The 15,830-nt window shown below is 39.1% G+C and overlaps 1 pseudogene; it reads left to right on the forward strand.

The window, feature by feature from the left end:
* The first annotated feature begins 2,942 nt into the window (after positions 1–2,942).
* Positions 2,943–15,830, forward strand: part of LOC140243590 (nociceptin receptor-like) — a 58,935-nt pseudogene continuing 46,047 nt past the window's right edge.

Raw genomic sequence — 15,830 nt, forward strand, 5'->3', positions numbered from 1 at the left:
TATATTATTCTCTCCTATGTTTCCAATCTCTATCGCGCATTCTCTTACCTGTTCCGCTTATTCGAAAACACTTTGCACATTGTGTATATTTTGTCAGCAATTGTAACTGAACACCCATCTTTCACCCGTCGTTTGCGCATATTATATGGGATACAAGAGTTCTCTGCACAGAGTGAAAGAAAAAAGAACAATTCCGTGATATTTGTGAATGGGATTGTGAACAATCAGAATGATTGTCAACACACGTGTTGTATCTTACGTGTGCCGACTATTTGCGAATTGTCATTAGCCGATAGCGAATCACCGGTGTGCAAATATTCCGGATTCGTTTGCGGCTACTCGGATCATTGAGGTGTTTTTCCTGGAAAATCTCATCACACGGTAAATGTAGTGTTCGAGGTTTGATGACATAATCTTCAACATCTTGTCAAACATACAACATTTCGTCGCTGACGAGGTCTCGCTGATGATATTTTCATGCACACGACTACGATGATGACTATGATAATAATCCTAGTATATAAGACTATATTGCCACTATTCCACAATACCATAACAAATCATATCAGTGATGATATAACAACAAGAAGATGAGGAGGAGGAGGAGGAGGAGAAGGAGGAGGAGGAGAAAGAAGAAGAGGTCCGGGAGGAGAAGGACGAGAAAAAGACGACGAAGACACGAAGACATTGCAATGTATAAGTAGTAGCAAGATCGATCAACATCAATAAAATCAGTGATACGTTTGACGAAATCAAACATGCGATGCATTGTAACTGCGGATGAGCTCTCTCCGATTATCAGCCTTCCTGATAAAAAAAAACAATAATAAAGCAACAGCAACAACGAAACAAAAGAAAGAACCCCTCCCCCCCCCCCCCAAAAAAAAAAGTTCCAGGGTCCTTTGCCGTCATGGACTATTTATTCATGTAACCCAAATCAAAGCAAGGTGTGACGTGCGACGTGCTACTGTACAGTGATGGCGGAGGAGAAAGAGGGGAAGAGGGGGGGGGGGGGGGGAGAAGGAGGAGGGGAAAATTCAACGAAGGTTAGTGTTGTTAGTAGGGAGCTTTCGATTTTCTCGACGCGGACGGTCCGGGGGGGGGGGGAGGGGGGAACTTTTCTGCGGATGCGCAAACTTGCTTATTCACACTCGATCTCGCGTCGTCTGAGATTTCACGGTCGGTTCTGGGCCATAATTCCCGTCCGCTCAAATCTACGACTCAAAGAGCTACAGGACGCAATGATGAATAATGATACATACAGGTCTACTAATGAAATATTATGTGGCGCCATTTTACCTGTATTGGATGCGTTCTCACGTAATCTATTAAAATTATACTTTGTAACACAACGCAGGGAGAGAGGAGAACGCCAACGCAATCGTCATCCAAACGTCCGTGTCGCAAATCTGAAGCTCCCTATTATAGGGTCGCGACGGTCATGTTCTGATGTTTTACTCTTTATAATCAACATGCCTGATATAATTTCCATGGGATTCAGTGGATGGCATGTCGGGAAATTCTTCGTGTGAACAAAGCTACGGCCAGAAATCTAGTAAACTTTAAATTGTTTGTGAGAGCTCGCAATCACCTACTGAAATTTTACTGCGCAAACAGTCGGTTGAAAAAAAAAATACAACGATTTTTTTTTTTATCATTGCCCCCCCCCCCGCCATCTTCTTCACTCGTAAGTTTATAGATTGAATTAAGAAATGATGTTTGCCAATAATACACGGGAAGCTCGAGAGGCAGACTGCTTGTTTAGGAAGAGCCAGTTGTAGGCTTATGGCTATAGAGTTGGGGCTGAATACTGCTTGATTCCAATGCAATAATGCTGAATATGCAATGACACAGACCTGCAAATTCTTAGCAGATATTTGCAGTCATATTGTGAGTTCTTCCACTCTCCGTTTGGCATAATACGCTGTGAATATAGAAATATTGCACCAGGGGGCATAGTTGTGATAGCTCAACAGCCGCAATATTTGTACCCTTTGCAGAACGATAATCAAATCGATGCCCTCGTAGACCTCGCAGCAGCATGGGTGTCATAGTGGCCCTATTGTGTTACGTACAGGTACGAAAAGGAAACACAACAACAACAAACAAACAAAAACACTCAGGTGAGAACCCTGTAAACCCTGTTAAAAGCAAGGGTCTATACATGGTAAAACTAAATAAGTTCTGACAGTCCCTAAAGGATTGCTTATATATCTAACATCATGTGCAGTCAAGTAGAAAGGTGCATCTTTTTTTCCTCGCATGAAATTCTTTCATTGATAAGATCTTAGACAACATTGCTCTCAACCTATACCATATACATCAACTACGCTTGCAATCAATAAATCCATCTTGACACAGCTGATTACTAAGGTGTTACTGAGTCCTTTTCTCTTCGTTGCACTTTACGCCGACATAACACAATTTAGAGATTACGCGCGGTGGCAATCATGTTGTGATTCGATTGATTAACTGTCATCCAAGGACATGTGCATCCATGTCACTTTACTAGAATGAGCGGCAAATTGTGTCGGGATTTGCGATACGTGCATGTCGCCTGCAATGCATTAAAACCCAATTGCGCTCACACACGCCGCAACAGATCGGTGCGTTGCGGCTCGTTCGTTCGCTCGTCTTATCAAAGCCTAGCATACGAAATCGTTTTTGGTAAATCGCGAATGCGCGGCTCTTTCTACAGTTCGTCAAATACAGGCGAACTTGACTGACGAAACTTAGGGATTCGAGTTGCTGCTAAGATGAGTAGATCGCAGTCATCACGCACGCCATGAAAGCATCAGAACAACGTTCTTCGGTGTGTTTTTGAGTTTGCAGGCTTTATTTCGCAGCTTGTAAGATGCGCAGGGAAATAGAAGTGAGGGTAGACTTTTAACAGGAGACTGCGCAGGTATCTCGCAGCGTCAACGACATCTTCGTTGGCTACGATGGCGTACAGGGAAGGACAGGGTCTGGAACAAGAACGGAGCCCGATCCGACCCGAAAGAGATCTCAGCGGGCTCTTAGCCTCACTGCCGAGGCACTGACGCTGCTTGGAAACATTCTCCCCGTTTTTGTGGTATTCCGATTCAAATCGCGCTCTGAGAGAACGGTCACCGATATTCTTATAGGAACTCTTTCTCTTAACGACATATTCTCAGTGTTACTGCCGTTACCCGTGTCGCTTCCTAGCTTCATCGCTCCTGGACCTGAGTCCGTCTGGCAAGGCGGCAAAGCCGCCTGCATTTTCTACCAGTTTTCCGTCTACTGGCTCCAAAATTCAGCCATGCTTCTCGTGACTGCCATGGCCCTAGAACGGTGGCTCGCAGTGACGTTTCCGATCCGATACAAGGCCTGGACGACCCACGGACGGGCCCGAGTCATGGTCGTGGTGATATTCGGATCGACTTTCGTCGTCGCCTGCCTCCCGATCATGGGACTCGCCCCGCCGGCCGTGTCGAAGAAGGCAGCCGATTCTGCCGGTCGTGGATCGCTACCCAGCCTGAAATGTGGTATCACAGCGTATTCCCCATCGTACTCATAACTCAAGGATGGGTCACCATGGTACTCGTGTTGGTCTTAAATGTTGTCTTATGGTGAAACTGGCGCGGTTCAGGAGGAGATTAAAAGCAGATAGAAGTGAAGTTCCTTCCGAAAGGAAATCCATACGGGAATTTACTGTTCTAGTACTCGTTGTAGCTATCCTCTTCTATTGTACCTGGTTACCTGTTCTGGTAAGTTGAATAACACTAGTTAATCATTTCTAATACGTCATCATTGGCGTTTAAAGACATGATACTCATTCATTGAGGTGAGTACTACTGACTGTGAAAAACAAAACACCGGATTATCTTTTGAGCAGATTTCATTTTTGTATGAACGATAGCGACGTTGACGCATGCATTGCGTCTTGATTACGATTTGATAACACGGAAAAATAATGAGAGCTGAGGAGCATTTCATGAAACGATTTTTGTCCGAATTTGCTCTCAGCCAATCAGATGCAAGGATTTCAGTAGCTTATAACAGTTTGTCAGAAAAAAAGATATGAATGACAAAGCGCTTCATGAAATGCCCCCTGAGATTGGTTTTTAAACAGCATGCCAGCATTTTTTGCCGTTCACAACCTGTGCGGTAAAATACATAGTACAGTGGAAAGCGCAGTTAAACGTGTCTTGAGGTCGACTTGAATAGACAGAAGAAACAGACAAACAGAATTGCAGAAGCTTCATCAAAAACTGACAAAACCATCCACTCACGCAGACGATGCAGATGGGCATTCAAATTCATCACTCCCAACTGTCTATTGATTTATACACACACATACACACACGACACACACACACGCACACACACACACACACGCAGAATGCTATGCAAACCTTGTGTTCGGCTCATAACGTACTGTATTCGGATACTCCAGTAACTGCGACCAGCCCGAACGCGTAGCGTTACTGCGGGGTTTTACTCCTTTCCCAGTAAAAGTCCTCGTTGCTAGAATTCCATATCAAGCCAAATTATTCTTATGAATTAATTTCTTGTTTTTAAGACGGCATTCGGCCTAATGTATAAAGTACAGGTTTTTATGAAGCTTGTGAGGTAATACAAACACACCTGCTGTTTGTGAGTAAACAATCAATTAATGTAAGGTTCCATGAACTTTCATATTTCAAGTCCGATTTTGGTGAAAACTCTACCAGTTGGTTTATCAAAGTGTATTTTATTAATTTAAGCAGCAGGATGTGAAATTGTATTAAAAGCAGTCGTTTATCTCACTTTATAACGAAGAATCCGGAAACTTTCAAAAATACACATAAAGCGAATAACGTATTACACAATGACTAAACTAAAGGGATCTGCATAACATTTTCATTGAATGCCCCCCCCCCCCCCAAAAAAAAAGAAGAAGAAGACGTTTGACAGTGATTTATTTTTTAATCCGTATGATTAATACAAAGCTAAGTTGTATTGACGAGTGTATCTTCTCGGTTTGCAACGCATTCCTATCCTTTTAAGATTCATGTGCTCTTTTACATGTCCGATCATTCGACTAACAGAACGACAGTCTCAGATATAAACAGAATGGTGAAGATTTCACGAGTTCGAACGACTCGAGAAATCATTGTCTGGCTGGACTGAACAAACTGTCGGCTTACCTTTTTTAACAGTGTATGGACAATGTTGTAATGACATTTTTAATGTTTGCATGTTGCCATATGATTTTGAATTAGTAGTTATTATATCCATGTAGTTCTTTTGGCTCAGTGTTATGAAGTACTACTGAGTAACTTTACATTCCTGGCTTTTACATGTCAGTAAGATGAATTATTAGTAAACCTTACAGCAACGTTACTTGTCAACGCACGCCGCCACCCGTCGGGATAGATGGTCCCCTGGACTGGCCCAGGGGGCGCGTGTGTCACCTCCGCAAATCTGTTTCCATCTCCAGTTTAGTCAAGGGGTTATTTTGAGTGGTTGGGTCAACATTTGTTCTGACGAACTGGATACACACGTGGCGTGATCGTGAAAAGCCGCAAATGTGTTTACATTCTCTCATCCCCTTGTTCGCAGATACAAACCTTGTCGGTACCATTCCTGACTGAGAAAAAAAAAATGCCCTGAATTTCCCGTCATCGCCTTTGATTACAAACGCAATGTAATTCTACTTTGATTCAGAAAAAAGAGGAAAGTTTCAATTTCTTGCGCAACTGTGCAGTAATTTTGATTTGTAATTCCTTTAGATTTATTCTTAATCGTACTTAACTAAAGACTCAAATTACTGACAAGAGAATATCTCCTTCAAGATCGTTTTAGTTACCCGCGAAAAAGAAAATTTAATCTCCTTTTCTCTCCCTCACCCCCGCTCTTCTGTCAAGCTTCTTCATGTTGTTCTTCTACTTCTTGTCCTTCAGTCTACTTCGTCGTCATTGTCGTCGTCGTTGTATATTCGAATGCTGTCATAAATTAGACTAGGTAATATTAGATGAGCCACAATAGTATAATTTTGTTGCGTTCACTATAGTAACGCTCATATGTTCTTAACATTATCGGTATCATGAGCAAAGGAGGGTGGGGTCATGAGCAGATAGTGACATGAAACGCCTACTCATTTGCTAGCTGTAGCATATCATTCGATTCAAGGTCGGCTGAAAATAGTTACAGGAAAATGTCAGAGACGATCAGGAGGCAAGGCACATGATTATCTTTGGATAAAAAAAAAAAACAGCTTTACGGACGAAAATACGCTAAAATTGCACAGCTATAAAATGCTTGGGTAATTTAGCGTAATGCAGAATAATGATGTTCAATATCGATAGCCCACGTCAATAGGTGAGATGCTAGAGTGTTTAGAAAAATTCATAATAATGTAATGATTGAAATAATAATCAATTCCTTCAGTCCTGCATGACTCTGTGTACAATGTCAATTGATAATTTTTTTTCTTTTCTTTTTCTTTTTTTGGTGGTGGTCTTTAGAGGCTACGCAGTTTTTTGTTTCCACAGTTTTCACATTTTCACAGTTTGCATAAGCGATGAGATGTTATATTGTTGAATCATGTGCTTACATCGGTGCAATCAGAAAATTACCCAGAGAGTACGTCTTTGTCAGAATACGTTTGATAAAGAAATCGGCTGTATTGAAAATGAACACAAAAAAAAGAAGAAAATGAACACAGATTCGATTAAGTTACTGATTATTTATCCTGCATGAAAGGTATCCGAACAAAACAAAAAAAAAATAGAAATAAAGATAAGATCAACAGAATATCCCCACGTGAGATGATCTTATATTGAGAGAGACCCATATTAGTTAATCCATTCTAAAGAAGAAGGCTTCCACTTCAATTAATTAGTGACCCAAGAGGCAACGAGCAACACTCTATTAAAATAATGCTTATGGACGACATAGGCTGAAGTCAATCTGGAGGTGATTGCGAGATTTTGACTTGCAGAGAGTTTCAGAGATTGCTGGTATGTTTTATGGGCCGCGCAGCTATAGGGCACGTATACAGTTTAATTTATAGTAAATGCATTTCGGATGAATTTATTACGTAACTGAGTAAGGTAAAAGAACAGGATGTAGACGTATACATCATCCAAATCCGACCTTAAATTGCGATGTTATTTAATTCTCCAAATTAACGTGCTTTGATCAAGCTGCTGATCTTAATACCAACCATCACATATACAACTTTAATGGCATGGTGATGATGTAAGGCCTGACAATAGGTCTTCCGATGACCTACGCGCGCGCATACACACCACACACACACACACACACCAAGTCAATAGTATGCCACCTGAAAATGATATTGATTTATTTCCTACTTTGATGGAACTACGAACATCTATTAGAGCTATAATAAGTTTGCTCAATTATTCAGGTAACAAGTTGAGCAAACCTAACCAAAAACGTTTGTATCTCACCTGAAATAAAAGTATTACAAAAACATATTTAGTTCTACTGCGATTGCTCAACTGATTGCACATTGTGTGGTATTGCACTTTGTCACAAGGACGGAGGTTGGAATTATCATGGTATTATGTACCGAGCGCGTGGATGCACAGACTCAGTCATGGTATAATTATCCTCCTCGGGCAATAACCCGCAGTGATATGTCATGCATATATAAAATACATTATTTACGCTACTTCAAACAACATTTGCGTAAGCTCAGAGAAACACCTAAAGTATGTGGCCATCTTGCAAGTGGCATGATTGTGATTTGATCCGACTTGCTTCGATTTGGTTTAAATCACTTGTTCGTACACGATACAAAATAAAACTTGTAATTATGTGTAAGTGCTGATCGCCATTCATGCAACATGTTCGCCTCTGACGTCAGCTTATGAATATTCATTGTCTCTCAGATGTATGGATGCATTGGAGGCATGGTTTCTCATGCTCTTCCAATTCTCGATTGCAATGTAAATAATGATGATGATGACGATGATAATAATAATGATAATGATAATAATAATAATAATAGTAATAATAATAATGACAGAAATAATAATAATGAGAGTAATAACACTAATAATAATAAGGTCTTCTTTACCCAGGGTAGCCTCTTAAAGGTCTGTTTACCTTTGGGAGCCGTGATTTGAAAAATGTTCAAGATTTCACATTTGATGCATAGGTGTAGGTCTGTTGTATCACAAAACATCCTACCATATAAAATTTTCGCAATAAAGCCTAAAATATAAGGAGATGTCAGTGTTTGTCTAAATAAACCGTAACTGTAGACGGTTTAGTCTGGAAACATTTTTATCATAACTACTGTTCACATTTTGTGTATTTAACAACACTTAACATCGATTATACGGATTCAAATTTTTACAGTGGTTGTTTCTATCCCTAACTCACATTTTAGAACTATTTTACAACACTAATGCTGGGTTTTTGTTTCATCTGCAAATTAATGGTAAATTATGCCTTCAGGTGTTGCTTCTGCTCTACCTGAGGGCCCTGTCATTATTATCACCCTATAGCGTTGCGAGTTACTCATTTATACACCTGGGTCGAGAGGGACATAATGAGTAAAATCGTCTTGTCCAAAGACGTATAGAAACAGTGGACGGGAATCGAACTCGGGTCCTCCGATGTGGAGTCGGGAGTCTTATCCACTAAGCCACAGAGCGCCCCCCCCCCCATGTGGTTTAATAGCGAGGCTCCCAAATCAGGCACAAAAACTCCTGATGTGATAACCTTGTGTGTGTGACACTGGATCATCATTATCATTTCAACACTGTGAACATAGCCCGTACTATCTAGAGAGATGAAAAAACCTGTAAGTATCATTAACATTTAGTTATGAGATTCAGAACTTGTACAGTTTTGTTGTATTGTATTTGAGATAGTGATGGGCAATTTGTTAAAGATTGCTTGCGTGATCTTAAAATTGAAATGATACTTTGAAGTAATAATAGGTATATTCTGTTCTCTTTCTTACGGCTGGTATGGGTCTATTGCAGTCACATACTGTAATACTATTAAGTTCCAACTGGCTTGACAATGTCTGCATGCACCCGTCATGTGCTACCCGTCCACATCATTTAATAGCATATTCTAAACAGCCAGTGATGTTAGGTGGATTATTCACGCAGCTGTCAGTTTTTCTATGAATGGACAAAAGAATCTTATATGTGCATTTGTGCCTTTGATGATCGAGATTCGATGCCGCCGTCTTTCTGAGCAATCTGAAGATTCAATTTGAAAGCTAGAATTTATTTCGGCTATATTTTGCATGTTTATTCATTATATGAAATGAAGTTTCACTTGATGGTAAACCATATGACACACAAAAATCATGGCCGTACATATTTCATCATGGCTACTACTAAAACACTGATCAATTCATCGCTTATTTAAGTCGATGGAGGGCAGTTTGTCAATCAGTTGCAATGAAAACATCTCGACGGAAGAAATTCATGAATTTAAAAAAGTTACGCAGTACCCGCTGCATGCTTTAAGGATTAGAACCAACACTTGCTGTCGGGCGGAAGCTCGATGGTCTAGTGGAGATGACGCCTTCCGGAGATCAGGAGGTCGTAGGTTCGAATCCTGCTCAAGTATGTACGCCCATGATTTTTTATCATGACTGCTACTACAACACTGTCGATGTAGTTCAATTTGTCAATCAGTTGCAAAGAGTCATTGATACTTTAATATATTATTGATTTGCCTTACCTGACTTCCAGTTTTCAGTGTTATGAAGGTCTAAAGGGTATTAACGAGCCTATCCCTTGCATGTTCGTTTGTTTGTTTTTATACCGCAACTTTGTATCTATTGTTCGAGAACTGCAAACGAGTAATCTATGGTGGAGTAAAACAACAAATTGTCCATAAAGCTATATTCTAAGGACTAAGCCATCAGGTCAGGTTTTCTCCTAGGGGCAGTATTCAAGTTCCATATGCTTGTGACGTCACAGAACAGGAATTTGCATTATACAGAACTCCCACGCCGCAGTTTGTACATGCATGCACACGTAAAGTAATTCACTTTACACCTGTAGTTTCGATCTGGAAAAGTACAGACAAAAACACCTGTGCTAACAACGGCAACAAGTTCAAGATAGACGCCGCGTTCCAAAGAATAGCTTTCACATTTAAAGAATAGTAAAAGTAGGTTAATATCTATTGTGCTTGATGCGTAGGCCCTTTTACACCGATTACTGATTTTCATTCCAGGTTGGAGTATATTTATGTGGCTTCGTATTCTTTTTATTTCTTTCATTCTTATAATCTGTCTTAAGCTGTTTAGCACCATCCTTCCTGCTTTAACGGTCACTTTTATCTTCGGTGGCACTTTAATTATTGATTGTTTATACTTTGCTATAGATGTCACCAGAAGCATTATGAAAGAAGATACAAAACACTTAGCATACTGTCAATGAAGCATATCAAATGTTTAAAGCAGTGTGGCTACAAGTTTTGAACCAGCATTAAAATAACAATACAACAAACAAGCTTGACAATCACCATCCATCCCCACCTATACTGTACATTTATAGTCTAGTCGATGTATGAAGAGAAACACGAGGTTCAGTGTTTATGAAGATTCGTTCTGGCTGGCGTGACATAAATAAACATATCGCTTGACGGTTTGCCTCGCTGAGAGTCTCGTGTACGAGGTACGTGAATGATGGACGCATGCACGTGAGCAGTCTGCTGTATATATAGGGCAGTCCATGTCTCCAATTACAGGAAAAGAGAAAAATTCAAGTCCTCCCTTTAAAGGTTACAATCTTCTTTTGGGCACTGAAATAACACCAACTTATAAACATATATCACAACGTTTCATCTCAAAAGTTCCCACCGATCCAACAGATAGACTGCGCAAACCTTTGCCAGAATGAGGCTTTGTATACAATAAGTTTGTACATTACTCGATTTAACCGATGTACCGTAGATTGACATGTACAGTTACCAAAACAATACCACTAATAAATAGCTACGTAGTTTATACCTACGCTGACAAAAATTATGCCCGATACAACTTTCGATACAGTGGACTTGATGGTTTCAAAACAGGTAAGCATTGGACGTATTATCCATGCATATACACTGCAAAAAGTCCGGTGTTAAATATGAAACACCGAGCTGGTGTTAAATTTTCGGTGCTCATTTTTGGTGTTAAATTAACACCACCTGGTGTCACTTCAATGTGTGAAAATGTTTTTTGACTAGTTACTTGGTTACTGTTTTTCTTGTTGATTTTGAACTTTAACAAAACGATCAAGAACTTTCAGATATGTAAGTACTTGATTTTGGAAAAAAAGGTGTGAAAACATTTACACCACAGTAACACCAGTTGGTGTGGTCCCTTATTGAAGCTGGGCGGGTGTTAGACCATTGAAATTAACACCAGCAATATCAATTCAACACCATGTGGTGTCAATGTTGAATTAACACCAACGCAGTGTCAGAATATCACCAGCTACAGTGTCAAATTATACCACGAAGTGCCAGGTGAACACTTTTCAACACCATCACAAAATACTTTCAACATCTGTCGGTGTGGTCCTCTATTGACACTTGATCGGTGTTAGATTTAACACCCATGGTGTTAAATCTAACACCGATGTTTTTACAGTGTATCATTAAAAAATAGATGACAGTTGTGAACGGAATTATATACTCGATGACTTCCGTCGGCGTCATATATTTTTTTCTTTGTTTTTCACTTTACAGAACTCACAGCAATTCTACATATATTCCATAGGCATGTATTTTGAAATAAAAACAAACAATGAGATAGAAATAAGTTTCTTTTAGTCCGCGATTTCTTACTGAGAATATTCATGTGGATATAACACGATTATATGGGCCGACTGGAGCTTTAAGATATCATACAATTTTGATATGGATTTTGTAAGTTTCCATCTTCATTTCTTTTCGTATACAAATAGAGAAAAAAAGGAAGACAAGATTGTGTGTGTTTTTTTCCCTAGGTTCAGCAAGTGGTACTTGTGACTACAAATTCAAGTAATTTATTATCGTCTGTTGAGAATGATAAGGGCGTTAAGTTGCCGCTAAACCCATAGTGTTCAAGACTACTTACAAAATTTTCTTTCACATTAACAAATTTAAAAGAAGAAATGACTTAATGTTAATGAGGGAATTTGCGATTTAAAAAAAAAAGACTGACGAGAGGCAATGCAAAGACAGCAACAGCAAACATTCCATCTGCAGTGAGTACACCTGTAGAATTTCGAAAATCTCTCTGCGGCATAATGGCAGATATATGCAAACGCGGTGATCTAACAAGTTGCCATCTACGGTAGATGAACAGCAAGACAGTGCAGTGTCGAGTGGGTAATCCTAGGAGATACGAGACGAGTTTCTAGTACCTCACTGGATAACCTCATACAAGTCGGCAGCCTAGCCGCTGATGCGTTCATCTTGAAAAGTGCGCTCATGCGTGGAGTCAATCACGAGTAGCATTTGGCGTCGAAATTTCTCATAGAGCATGGGGGGGGGGGTAGGGGGAGCATGGGCATTGCGCTGAAAGGGGACATAAGAATGGGAAAGTTACTGCGTGAAGAAGCAATCGCGTGTCACATATCCTTCCTCCTCTTGTTTCTACCAGCCATAAGAAGAAAAGACAAGGCGGAGAATTCAATTTTGTTACAGGTTACTTCCTTGCCCGAGTGTGGGTGAGGAAAGGAATAGTTACACGTACTACCTTTCGATTGTGTATGTGAACGGGACTCGCACGGGACTGTACGGGAGTTATAGTCCCGTTCACACACACTCAATCTTTTTTTTTCCAGAAATCTTTTTTTTTGGCAAATGCCATATAAAAATAACCAAAAACACACACACATATAAAAATAACTACAACACCAAAACAATTAACCCAAGCAAGGTAACTATCCGCAAACCACATCGCTATATATTGTTTTTTGTGTTTTTTTTTGTGTGTTTTTTTTTTTTTTTGGGGGGGGGGGGGAGGGTGTTGGAAAACACCCGAAACCTCGATTCTCATAATCCCTTGATCCAGCTCGCCACGCAAGGATAGCACCCATTTTGGTGCCTGGGTATAAATGTTTACTGATATGGGTAGTTCGTGCTGATTATGCACAAAGTCACATGAATAGACTAAAATCTAAAGAGGATTCACCATAGTTTGGTAACCTCTTTCAGAATCTTTAGATCTTTTTATATTTTCATACTGCAGTGACGTCACGGACTGTTTTAATCAGTCTTCTCTCCCAGCTATTTGCGGCACTGAAACTTTACAAAGTAATAAATTTTGAACCGATTGTCCGATTTCGCTCGAACTTAGTGATGTGTTCTGCTGACATGGCTATTAAATATATTATAAATATATAAATAATCATGTATAATATTATGTATAAATTTATATATATATATATATATATATATATATATATATAAATACATATATATATATATATATATATATATATATATATATATATACATATACAGGTATGTATAATAAGTTTAATGTACATCGTAGGGGTATTTGGATAAATTTCCCGTTAACAATAACATATATTTAGTAGTTAGCTGCTTTTGTGCTGACGTTAGTGCAAATCACATTAAGAGTTTAGAACAATATTAAGAATATTCAACGACGTCTCTTTTGTTACAAAGTCTCTTTTTTTATCACTACAGGTATGAAATGAGGACATTCCAACTCTTAACATGTCTAGCCCCATCTCCGCCATGGAGTGCCTATTGATCATATCAAGACTTCATGAGCTTGTACTGACTCAATGAGGGCCCAAGTTGGGTGCTTTTTATTTTGTTGTTTGCATTATGCTTCTTTTTGTTTTTGGTGCGGATTCCTGTGTTTGAAAGGTGTGTTGTATCCAGAGTAGATCTGAACTTAGTGTGACGTTCAGATATTGCATGTCGTCATCTGACGTTAACGTTCAGAGGGTTGGTTTTCTTTTTTTTTGGGGGGGGGGGGGTGGAATAGGAATCTGGTTTTTCACATCAAGCGCAAATTTACTTTACTTGCATTGGAAGCTATTATAGTGGAACCTATTGAAATGAATGAGATACCTTCTACAGAACAACAGTCAAACTGTATAATTTAAATAATCATGTGCCATGAGCTGGTGTATGATGATGATAATAATAATAACAAGGTCTTCTTTACCAAGGCTAGCTTCTTCAGTGTTGCCATTGCTTTACCACAGGACCCTGTCATTATTATTACTCTAGCATTGTCAGGTACCCATTTATACACGTGGGTTGAGAGGGGCATGGTGGGTAAAAACACCTTGTCCAAGGACGTAAGCACTGTGCGGGAATAGAACTCCGACCGGGAGTCGAGAGTCTTATCAATTCAATTCAATTCAATTCAATTCAATTCAATTCAATTCAATTCAATTCAATTTAATTCAATTCAACAAAAAAAAGTTTGAATGTTGGCCAGCCACCTTGAGCAATACATATCTGAGCCTCATGTTACCCAATGGTTTGTGAGACAAAATGCCGTGTTAGGCGAGACGTATCAACACTATAGCAGACGTATACATCCTATGGGGGTGCAGTACATCAACCCAAAGTTTTTACTGTATATTGAGAGACATTTTTGACGAGTTTCAAATAACCACGTTACCCTTTTCATGGGCCACTAACTATATTCTGAACGCTGTTTTCCTGAATGCAATAAATGAATAAGACATGGTGCACAAAATTGAAGGCTTCTCTAGCGTTTCCAACAGGCAGATATAGATAGCCCTAGGCAGCTGGTGGAAATCCTTCAGAAAACATTTTTGTCACTTCAGATATCTGTGGTGATATTTGGCGCGCTTCGGGTTATGAGTTTAAGAAGGAGGCAAGAGACTTTGGAGCATTAGAGGTTGCAGCTACGTCCGCTTGAGCAAATCCGCGCGGATTACCAACGAACACTTTCTCGCTCTCTCTAGATCTCTCTCTCCCTCTCTCTCTGTCTGTCTTCTTTTTCATTTCTCTTTCTTTTTCATTCTGTTGACTCGATGGATGTGCAAGCTGTCAGTATCTATATCATTCACCATCTTGTTATCTCATCCCATGGATTTTTGTTTTTATTGTTGATGTTGTTTTTCTATACAAAAAAAAACATAAATCCTTTTCGTATCTACAAATCATCAAATATTGTGGTGCTCTTGTTGTAAGGTGGATTTTGTAGCATCATGTATCAATTCAATTTCAATTTCAATTTCAATTTCAATTTTATTTCCATTTCCATTGAATAAACAGGAAAAATCATATACAATACATTTACAGAATATATTTGTAACAATTTCAAAGTAAACGTACAAGTGGTCACGAGTAACAACAGAAATTCCTTTCTAAGGTATATACATATACATAATACAAAGATTAGAATGGAAATGGAGGGTCCCACTAAAAAGCAAAGCTTGTGAGGTATGGGACCCTCGGAAATACGTACACAAAATCAAAGAAACCAATGTCAACTGACATAAAATTAACTTAGGAAGAAAAACAAAAGGAAAAAGAAGAATAGTGTTAGCCCCATGTTTGCATGGAATTTGGATCTATTCAGAGGTGATTCTATACTGTATTTTATATTATAATATAAACATCATATTATAAATAATACATCTTACATATATACCTATTTATGTATACAGTCACTATCATGTGTGTTGATGGTATGATTTTTATATAAAACAATAACGATATAGTTTTAATAAAAGAAGCATGATAATGATTACACAAGGTTATCACAAAGGTCAGCTCAGACCTACGTTTTTCTGAAGTAGTAAGGTTTAGTAGTAAACGTATAGTAGTAGGTTTCTCTGTAGTTTCTCTGTCGTATAATAGTTCGTGCCTCCTACGGTTTCTAA

Source organism: Diadema setosum, chromosome 20, assembly GCF_964275005.1.
Source record: "Diadema setosum chromosome 20, eeDiaSeto1, whole genome shotgun sequence".
NCBI lineage: Eukaryota > Metazoa > Echinodermata > Echinoidea > Diadematoida > Diadematidae > Diadema > Diadema setosum.